At 40.5% G+C, this 9150-nt stretch overlaps 1 protein-coding gene across 3 annotated transcripts in view; it reads right to left on the bottom strand.

The window, feature by feature from the left end:
- UBE3A (ubiquitin protein ligase E3A) overlaps nucleotides 1-8713 on the bottom strand; it is a 120282-nt gene extending 111569 nt beyond the window's left edge. The window contains exon 1 of one of the 3 annotated variants that reach the window (XM_012648124.1): nucleotides 8107-8713. The gene's annotated coding sequence lies outside the window, so the exon portion shown is untranslated. Of the gene's footprint in view, nucleotides 1-7522; nucleotides 7735-8106 lie in introns of those variants that run through there. The other 2 variants (XM_012648126.1, XM_012648125.1) reach the window with 2 other exon arrangements.
- Nucleotides 8714-9150: the final 437 nt, after the last annotated feature.

Below are 9150 nucleotides of genomic sequence, written 5' to 3'. Positions count from 1 at the left end.
GTACATATCTCAAAATCTTAATATTGTTTTTTTAAAAAAAATCAAGCTGATGAAAGATATAGAATACAAATCTGTAAAATTTTAAATACAAAAACCAACTCCATGTATCACTTATGGATACATGATTACACATATAATCAAAGTATAAAACAAGGATATGAAATATACTGAAGAACCTCAAGATAGTTGTTATTTTAGGTCAGAGAGCATAATAGGATTTGGAGGGGTGGGGTTGCTACAAGTGAGTATGTTCCTAAAGTATCAAAATTGCCATAATTTATACTTCTGGGTGGTGGATAAATGGGTATTTGCTATTTTGTTTTCTGTATGTTTTAAATATTTCATAATTACAATATATACATATACTTTGAAAGAAAAAACTGACACATGAGCACATAATTTCCAAGCTGAAAATGACCTTAGGAGATATAATTCAACTGCCTTACTTCATAAAAGAACTAAGGAGAAGATATCAGAATAAGAATATAAAATAAATACTATTTTAGCATGGCAATTTTTGACACATACTAGGTGCCTAAAACAGCACTTAAGGGAATTAGATCGTAACCATTTAAAAGAGATCAGCCCCAATTTCTCAAAGTCTGGCGTCAATGAGCAATATGGAGACCACATACATATGCACACTCACCCCACTCCAACTCTCCTAGGAATGCCTTGTCAAATTCAGTACAGGAACAGGCAGTAAACTGACCCATACTTGTGCCTAGCTCTACTTAAAATTATTTTTAAGTTTGAAGTTCAGAGAATTGTTCCTGATCGTTCAAAGCTTATCAGTCCACAGCAGATATCTAAAAGTAGGGCTGAAAGCTAGAAAGCAGTTCTTTCATCCGGCACTTGCAAATGCCTAAAACTGCACATAAAAAACTTTACATAATAAGACAGCAAACATTTACTGTTCTCACAGAATCTTCAATCCAGGAATAAAGAAGTTATTTAATTTCAATTGAGATAAGTAACCCATCTATTCTTCAGTGGAGATCACCTATTTTTAAACTCATCCTTCCCTACCTTTCATTTAGCCCAAAAGATAGAATAAGAGAAATGGGGGTAGGGAGAGGGAGTGGACTGATCCCTACTGAATTAAATAAGACTCCAGTATCTTTTTCATTCTTAAGATAATTTGAAATACAGTACACTGAGCAATAAATAAATTTAAAGAAATATATATGATTTGAAATGCAGAAATCTATCTATATTTGTATAAAAGACTAAAATTAGCTCAGTTCTTCTAACACACTATACTTAAGTGTTCTTATTGCAATACAATAGTTAACTTTTAAGAAGCATTTCCATTCTGCCAAGCAGAGTGTATTCCTACCTCAGTTATCAAAATTTATCCATTTAATTTCCTATCTTCCCTCTCTGTTTTTTAAACACATTTAATATGTTACTGCAATAGCAAAGTTGTGTAAGAAATTGAATGAGAATGAAGCAGCTTAAGTTATTAGGGAAGCTTTTCATTTCTTACAAACTCTGAATTTGGATTATTTTAAACAGCATATTTTCTATCACCAACAAAACCTGACATACTGTCAGCTTACTTCAGAAAACTGGAAAAGAAAAATGTTACCCAATTAATCTTTACATTCATAGGATTTAGCAATCAGTATACATGTCACATACAACAGGTGCTCAAAAGCACCTATTAATATTTTTTAATTCCTAAAACAAAAAATATTTAGCAAAGACAAATATTAAATATCCTTATTTATGGTACACTGTAAGGAGGTTGTAAATATTGGTGCACAGAAGCACAGTAAATTGAATTCTTAAGAAAAAAGTACTAAGATAATTAATAACCCATATTTCCCCCTATGACCCATTAGCTTTATATAGAAAACACTGCTGGGCATTTTATCCTTTCCAAAGAACAGCATTATGCTTTATATTTGGTAAGAGATAGGAAAATATTTGTTGGAAGTATGAAGAGAAGAAATTCCTGTGGGGTTATACACTGTGTTAAAGGTATCATCTAAGAAAAAAATAAAGAACAGTGAGTTTTAGAAAGGGAGCTAATGTGCAAGAAAGTGATAAAATGTGACATTTGTCCATAGTGAACGGTACATACATGGTCGGTTGTTATATTATTCTCTGCACTGTCTGTATATTTAATTTGGGGGGTGGGAGGAGATTCAGAATTCATTCTGCATCACAAAAATTATAAAAATAAATGAGTTAGTATGGTGGCTAGTCCACAAAGGCAATTCTAAGACTACTTTCTCATATTTGAGAGGAAGGCTACTGAGATAGACATCTATAAGTAGCTTAAAATGGATAAACCATCCCTCCTGATACAAGGAGACAGAAGTCATTACATGAAAAGAACATGCGTGGAAGTACAGCACTGGCAGCATCTTCATTCAGCCCCCATTCAGCTATGTAATTTGAGTGCAACAGTGCTTGTCTTAAATGTGAAAAGGAACATCTTGAATTTTGGGAAGTATATACAATGGGCACACATTAAGAACTAGAAAAGAGCTACAAGCCTGTATACCACAAAGAAACAGGTCAAAAAATTATTTTTCGGCCAGGCGCGGTGGCTCACACCTGTAATCCTAGCACTCTGGGAGGCCGAGGCAGGAGGATCCCTCAAGGTCAGGAGTTCGAGACCAGCCTGAGCGAGACCCCGTCTCTACTAAAAATAGAAATTAGCTGGACAAGTAAAAATATATATAGAAAAAATTAGCCGGGCATGGTGGTGCATGCCTGCAGTCCCAGCTACTTGGGAGGCTGAAGCAGAAGGATTGCTTGAGCCCAGGAGTTTGAGGTTGCTGTGAGCTAGGCTGAGGCCACGGCACTCTAGCCAGGGCAACAGAGTGAGACTCTCTCAAAAAAAAAAAAAAAAAAAAAAAAAAAATTTTTTCATATCTGATTTCTGTAACTTAAAGGGATCTGTGCTATACTAACCGCAATTGATCCAGAGACATACAGAAGATCAACTTCTAGAACGCACTGAACTGTTAAGAGTTACAGCACTAGACACCACACTGGTCAGCTAACAGGTTTCACTTAAGGAAGATTTTATCCAACTTGTATAATAAGGATTCAGGGCTCATATATTACCTCGATATTTTTACTTGCAGCACAGATGCTGACTTTAATTAATAAAGTCTTACAGAAGATTCTCTTCTATGGCCCACAGGTGATGCCTTATACAAGATTCCTGTTCAGACTTCCTGGAGTTGAACTACAGGAACAATCTTATCCAGTATTGTCCCCTATGTTCTATGTCCCCTAAAATCTCTTTTCCTTTCAGGTCAATCTTATGATTCACTTGTCATTTATCAAATTAACACAACAGGTCTAGTAGAACGAATTACAAAAGGGATTGGACTTTGGATCAATAATACTGAATAATGGATCACTACCTATTAAGATCTATTGTTCATGTCAAAGGCGGTTAACATATTTAAAATAAATTCACACACTAAAAATTTCCCAAAATAATGTTTCTAAGAATAGGTTCTTAATTCACTTTTTCAAGAATGATCACATTTGAAAAGCATACTCTTCTGAAACAGACAAAGCAGGTCTCATCTTCATTTGACAGAAGGAACAAAGGCTTAGATAAAAGCTAAATACCTGCTCATGACCAGCTAGGAAGCCAGATAAGGAGGATGAGCCCAAGATCCTCTGACACCAAAATTAGTACTTCTTTCTCCATTTCAACAGTTCTTAGTGGCTTTTGTTCACTGAATGTTTAGATTCTGAAGCACTTAAAATTTTATAGACAATTTTAGAGAGTTCAGTCACAAGGCTTAGAACCAAACTAATAACTGACTTCCAGCTAAACCTCATATGCAAAGAACAGTATTTAAGAAAATGCTAATTTCATTCTCAGATAGGCCTAATAATAAATAAGCTTCTTTTTTAATTATTATCCATAATAGGATGGATATTTACTTGCTATAGATAACTTAGACCAAAGCACCGTCAGTGACATTTTTGAGAGTAAATGAAAATGAAAGCTAGGAAAGAAATTCATTCTGTATTTATTAATAAGTCACTTCATTAATAAAAAGAATGTATTTATATAGCAACTTTAAGTATTTCAAACATTTCATGATTGAAGGCAGGATTTAAATGTCCAGAAGATCAACACTAATAATTTCTATTTAATATAATTTTACTTTTTTTCCTTTATTAGAAGAAATTAAAGGTCCATTGGCAGCATCCTGTGAAGGTTGCCTTCTATTAACAGTATAGATTCTGAAGTGATGGGCCTTGCTTAAAAAAGAAAAAAAACAGTGTAGGAAACACTCACATTATCTCCAAAAAGGTGGGTGGGTAACCACGAAGCAAGTGTAACTAACTACTCCCCAAAAGTAGGACAGAACATGTCCCAGTGTGCATGAAGTCCTAAAGTAGAACCCAAAGAACTCAGATTCTGGTTCTGGCCCTGCCACCTGGGTGACTTTAAGAAACTGATTTTAAAGCTTTGCACTTCAATTTCCTCATGTATAAAATGACATAGAATAGCTGACCTCAATCTATTGCCAAAAGACAGAATGATAATCACCGCCACAAAAAAAGAGTATTTACAGACAACTGCCAGAGTAAATTTTTTTTATTTTATAGACGTATACGCACATACACACACACAACTATAAACACATTATGTGCAAGATATCAGGTGGTGGGCTGGGACTAAGACATAAACACGCCGCTGGGTCGCATAAAAAAGGAAGTAAAACAGTTAAGTCTTTAGAGTAGCTGGTGGGTTGGAGGTATTAAGTCCACAGAACTGCCCTAACATTGGATGGGCATGGGAAAATGAAGGTCCATTACATGCTAGGGTTTCACAAAAAAAATGGTATTATATGGAAGAAAGTCACTAGACTATAAGCTTCCAAAAGACACACAGACATCTTTCTTGTCTTTGTGGCCCCTGTACCTAGCTCGGCTCATAGTAGCCACACTAAGTACCCAATAATTGTTACTTGACCATCTACTGATTTACCAATAACTAATTTATACATACTCTGGTGCTATGATCTGAATGGGTTTCCCCAAAATTCATATGTTGAAAGCCTAACCCCAAAGATCATGATGGTGGGTAGGGCCTTTGGGCAGCTCTGTCCTCATGAATGGGATTAGTGCCCTTATAAAAGAGATCCTCTTTATAGAGAACTCCCTCTACCTTCCCCAACAGGAGGTTACAGTGAAAAGACAGCTGTATATGAATCAGGAAATGGGCCCTCACCAAGACATCAAATTTGCCAGTACCTAGATCTTTGAATTCTCAGCCCTCCAGAACAGTGAGAAATAAATTTCTGTTGTTTATAAGCCACTCAGTCTATGGTATTTTGTAATAGCAGCCCAAAAAGACTAAGACATCTGGTAACACACTCTCTGGAAAACACTAGGAATCCTTGGTCTTAAAGAATGAGTTCACAGCTAATGAGAAGGCAAATAAACAATATAAAGGATAATATGCTATAGTCTACTATATCTGAGGTACTTTGAAACCATTCAGAAAAAACTAGATAGAAAGCCTTCTAAGGTAATATTTATTGAGTGCCTGTGTGTTAAGCATTTTACATACTTTAATCCTCACAACTCTGAGGTAGTTTCACCAGCCCATTTTACAGATAACAAAACTGTGGCTCAACAAGATTAATTAGGATAAGGCCAGAATTAAAAGCAGGGTCTAATTACAAAGATATTTCCACTATACATACCATGATGTCTCTGATAATCAAATTTTATCTTTACCCTCGGCAGTGATGGGAACACTCAAAACCAGTCAAAACTGTTGTCCTGAACCATCATCAAAAAAGCACCTAAGACTGTACTCACATATTTTACCTGAAAGATAACTTTTGAAAATTTGTTCTTCACTCATAAAAATCTGAAAACTGATTTTTTAACAGCTGCATATGTACTTAACGTAGTGTTTCTACATTTAGACCTAAACAATTATAGGTCTAAACAAAAAGTGTGCAACATGACTGGAGAACATAACCAGCAACCATTTAAGAAAACAGACAATTGGAAACATCATTTCAAGTGCTTGGGCTGAAAAATTCAGCTATGACCTATAGTTTTGGATCATTCCACTGACTGATATTGAGAAGAACGGTAAATTATTACAAATTTTTTTGGAGAGGAGAAAGGAGATTGACATAGGAATGATCTCAAAATTTAAGAAACACAACTGATTAAACGTTGCATGTCAAAGACACTGTAGGTACCCAATAAATCTTGTTTAAAAGGGACTGGACAAGTAGGAGAACGTGTTTTCCTCACACTTCTGACCAGTAAATATCTTTATTTAGGGAGCCATGAAAAAAAGGCTTAAGTCATAAAAAAAGAATTTAGGAGAGAGAAAATAAACCAGCTTACAAAACCTCTGAAATCAAAACACAGTATTTTGTATCTCTGTATAGTTAAATGGGGGGAGGGGGGCAGTGCCAAGGGCAATGTCCAGAGAATGGTGTGCACATTGGTGTGCATACTACTTAGCAAGCTAATGCTGGTTGATAAATATTGACACAATAAGACTTTCATAGTTTACATTTTAATTTTGTAAATAAAGATTACAAGTTATTCCTTTGTATTGTTCTTATATTTCTTCTATACATACTAGAAATATATAAAGACTGCATATTATTTCTTGAAACCATTTCCTGGGGTTTTGTTTTTTTTTTTGCCATGCTTATTAGTGTTTCTTTATAGGGCTTCTGGTCATCCTTAGAGCTTAGCAGCAGCACCATTAATATTGTATTCATTTTACTAAAAATGTGGTAAGTAGTTTAGATTTAAAAGCAAGATCGAATTCCAAGGCTATTTCCACTATACATACCAAAACAAAAATTTCTTGTCTCTCCTAAATTCTAAATTTTACAAGATTTCTCAAATAATCTCTTAAGTATTAGTCAAAGGTATGAGGAAAACACTTCTCATCCCATTTGTCCAATTTATTAAACATTTACTAGGTACCTATGAGTCTTTGACATGTAACTTTTAACAGCTGTATTTCTTGAACTTTAGGTCATCTCTACCGCAAACCCCTTTCCCTCTCCAAAAATTCTGGGCTAATTTGCTGCATCTCTCGATATTGCAAGCAGTGGAATGATCAAAATTATGGGTCATATCCATATTTCTTCATAATTGAGGGTTAACTTTGGACTGTAAATCCCATATGCTATTAGTTTTCCTTTTCAACAGCACTCTAACTATTTAATAAACATAACCCCAAACAAATTTTGTACTGTTTCTATTTTAGTACACCCATAGGAAGTCATAAAAAAATTTAGAGACTAAATTACCTTTTGAGGATTCTAAACTTAACAACAGTATTTGTATTAAAATTATTTGTTTAAATTGTACAGACATTTGGTACATTCGATTCTGACTTTACCAACAAAAAGCCTCCACACCAAGAAAGATGAGGAAAGCGTCCTTTCATTTTCTCAACTGAAAAGGTAAAAAAAAGGCCTACTGCTTGCATGCAGGTTTGCATTTAACACAGCAGTCTCTGGCAAACCCAATAACTCACGTTCAACTTCAGAAATCCCGTTGACCAGCAACACATGAATAATCAGTGAACATAACCCGTGGGCTTGACGAACCACTTCATCCGCTTGTCTCTCCCCATCGATTCACTCCCCCAAAACCCCATGCCACCCAGCATACGGCTGACTATGTCTTCCCCAAGAAAGCCAGAAACCTCGAAAACGCCGAGAAAGAGCTCCCCTTTGAAGGAGAAGGCCTGTCCTTCCCAGCCTGGGGCCCAGTCTGGCTCGGCGAGCCTCGCTCCAAGGACGCCCAATTCTCGACGCCCTGCACGTCCCGCCCCGCCCCGGGCCCGCTCGCCTCCCTTTGGGCGACAAAACCCTCCCTCCGGCGCTCAGCCAGGACTGACAGTTACGGCTGCAGCAGCCGCTGCCACCAGGGGCCTACTCCTGGCACTAGCCCCTCCAGACCACGCTCCCCCAAACACTCGCTTCGGCGGTCGGAATAGGGGGTGGCGGAAGTGGGTGTCTACCCTCGCCAGTGTGGGACCCGAAGGGTGGCCGGGGAGACAAGGGACGGAAGGGAGCAAGCGCCGCCAGTCCGGGCTGCGTCCGCGGCAACACTGACCTGTCGTCGCCCCCGCGCCTGGGCTGCGGCCCTCGCAGCGGCGGCCGCCTCACTGGTCGTCGTCGCCCTCGCCCGCCGCCTCCGCCCGCCACCGCCTCGTTCCCTTTCGCTGCCGCCACCGCCGGGGCTCATGCGGGACCCGCGCTTCTTTCTCCGGAAACCGAGGCCGGGAAAGGGGGCGCCGGAGCCGCCGAAATCCCGGCGTTTGTCGCCAGCAGCAGCTGCCTGTCCACACTGGGGGGCTGCGGAACCCTCCTCGCAGGGGCTATAGGCCGCAAGCTATTCCGAGGAGGAGCCACGGGAGGCGCCGCCGCCCGCAGCCGAGAGCGCCGGGTTGGCAGAGGTGAAGCGTAAGTAGGCGGCGGATGGCGGGCGCCCAGGTCGGCGGATGGCTACGCGGCGGCGGGATGCGCGAGCGAGCGAAGGGGTGGTGTGTCGGGGTTCTGGCGAAGGGGAAAAAGCCCTGTCGTCTCCTGTAGTCACCCTGAGCCCAGCGCCACCATCTTGGGAGAAACACGGATCTCGCGGCAGCGACGCAAGACGGGAGGACTGGCTGGGCGGGCCGAGTATCCCGTCAGGCAGCGCGCGCCGCCGGGCCTGGCGAAGGCTCCAGGCCGGGACGCGGGGACGTGGGGCGGAGCGAAGACGCGCGCGGGAGGGCGCTGCGCTCCGCCCCTCACTCCCTCGCCGGCTCTGTCCTCCTCCCGCTTGCCGTCGCCGCTGGCGCAGGGGCCATAGGGAAGGGGAGGTGGTCTGCGGCTCCTCGGAGTCCCACCAGGGTCGGTCGCCATTTTGGCGACCTAAAGGGACTGAACCTAAAGGGTAATATCTGTTTTTAGACCCTGTTGTTTGTGACCTGCCTGAAAAAACGGGGTACACTCCGGAAACCCCCTACACTCCCCCAGTAGGGTTGGAGAGCCCATTGGTCTACCCAACTGAGGGACGCCTCCGATTTTGTTTGGCATTGAATCGGCTCCAAAAGTCAGCCCAGGCGGCCTTGATAGCCCCCAGCCCCAAGGCGTGGCCAAAGCATACTGTTACTGG

Source organism: Propithecus coquereli, unplaced genomic scaffold (assembly GCF_000956105.1).
Source record: "Propithecus coquereli isolate 6110/MARCELLA unplaced genomic scaffold, Pcoq_1.0 Scaffold28, whole genome shotgun sequence".
NCBI classification, from domain to species: Eukaryota; Metazoa; Chordata; class Mammalia; order Primates; family Indriidae; genus Propithecus; species Propithecus coquereli.
The sequence above is the reverse complement of the archived record's forward strand: the minus strand, read 5'-3'. Positions and strand labels throughout refer to the sequence as shown.